The sequence below is a fragment of the Mastomys coucha genome, unplaced genomic scaffold (assembly GCF_008632895.1).
Source record: "Mastomys coucha isolate ucsf_1 unplaced genomic scaffold, UCSF_Mcou_1 pScaffold15, whole genome shotgun sequence".
Lineage (NCBI taxonomy): Eukaryota > Metazoa > Chordata > Mammalia > Rodentia > Muridae > Mastomys > Mastomys coucha.
The window spans coordinates 159,694,024-159,696,132 of NW_022196897.1; positions in this window are offsets into that span (position 1 = coordinate 159,694,024).

A 2,109-nucleotide genomic window follows, 5' to 3' on the forward strand; every position below is an offset into this window, starting at 1 on the left:
CACTGTGCCAAAAGAAACAGGAGCTTGAGCTGCTCCTGGGCAGGCATTTGGACACCCACACCCAGCTGGGTGCTGTCCATGTGACCCAGCCCAGGAGCCAGGTATGTGACTGAATAACTCTCCAGAAGATTCTTGCCCGGTGTCAGGTTTCTGATCCGTAGAACTGTTACGGAATGAGAGCACTGTTGGATGTTAGTGCCTAGCAGTAAATCATAGAAGAAACAGGTGTGATGGTCAGCATCACATTGCTGCGACGGAACACTTGAGGTAAACACTTTAAAAGCAAGAAAGGTTCGTGTGCTTGGTAGCTTTCAGAGAGCCCAGTCTTGGTTGCTCAGCTTCATTGGTTTGTCTCTGGGACAACATGGTACATCTCAAAAGCTGGAGTGTGAGCCAATGTCCCCAAGGCTAGGTCCCTGAGTCAACTCACTTCCTGTTAGGCCCACTGTCCCCATCCCAGCCGCCCTGAAGGCTGGAGGCCACATCTGGCCTTCGAGATGATCCTGGGCCGGTCTGTATCCTCACCCAGTGATAGCCTCCCTTTAATTTCTCAGGATAGCAATTTAGTCTTACTGATTTTTAAAAACCAGAGTGTAATTAGTATAGTATAAATGAACACTTTGAAGTTCACCGTTCAATAACTTTCAGTGGCTCCACGTGGTTCCATTCCATATAACCACCACTCCAGGGCTGCAATTCCAGGACCCACCAGCTGCTTCCAAAATGGCCAGATTGCTTTATATGCTTACCAGTGGGGAGCAGTGAACCAAGGTCTCCATGGCCTTGCTAGTCTTTACTGCCCATTCAGAAAGAATCCTAGGCTGGGTCTGCTGGCACACACCCGTATGCCCAGTACTCAGGAGCCAGGGGCAAGAGGATCTTTGCTGGGTAGCTAGCCCGCCCTTCTTGGCAAGCCGCAGGCCAGTAAGAGACCTGTCTCAAAGACAAGGTGACCTTCATTCTACCTATTAGCATAGCTCTCACCCCTCATCAAGGAAAACTTCTCTTTGCAACATACAGACACTGTTCCAGAAACCCACAACCAATCAAATCACAGAGTTGTAGAGCCCAGTCCCAATGGATACATCTACAACAGAACTCCCACTCGAGTGTAAGCTCAGGGGTATTTGCAGAAAAGAGGGCGGAAAGATCGTGAGAGCCCGAGTAACGGAGTTTGCTAGCACTAACAGGACAGCACGTCTCCTGGGAATGCCAGATGCTAAACCCTTGAAGTCTCACCAACATGGCTGCCTAACCCTGACCTGAACACCACTCGACGTGCCCATGCGGGTTGGGGGAAGCCCAGGGACCCTCCGCCCCACACTAAGGACTAGAAGCAAGTAGGGAATGCTGAGGGGAGGAGGGTCTTCCCTCAGGGAGGGGCACGCCAGCAGGTTCTCCCATCCCAAACAGTCAGCTCTGAAAAATACATACAAGTGACAGGGTGTGGCCCTGAGCAGGGTCGTGGCGCACGCCTTTAATCCCAGCACTAGGGAGGCAGAGGCAGGCGGGTTTCTGAGTTCAAGGCCAGCCTGGTCTACAGAGTGAGTTCCAGGACAGCCAGGGCTATACAGAGAAACCCTGTCTCGAAAAACAAACAAACAAAAAGAAAACATACACACACACATGCACACACACTATCATCCACACATACACCCTCAAACGCACCCTCATATACTAACATACACTAAGACATACATATACGCACATGCACACATACTCACACACATATATACTCACACATATACACAAACACATACACACTCAAATGGACACATGCAGACTCACACACACACACACTAACACACACATATACACATATACTTACTCAAACACACACATGCGCACTCATACACATACACGCTCACATGCACACACACACATATTTAGCAACAATTAGAGATAAAAATGCCTTGAATTTGAGAGTGAGCAAGAACAGCGGCAGATCTGTAGGAGGAGCTGGAGGGAGGAAAGGGACAGGGAAAGTGATATAATTATATTACAACCTCAAAAAATTATTTTAGAAAAAGCCACCCAAGGTGAGCAATGCCTGAGGTTTTCCTTCTGCCCAATACACACACACTCTCTCTCTCTCTCTCTCTCTCTCTC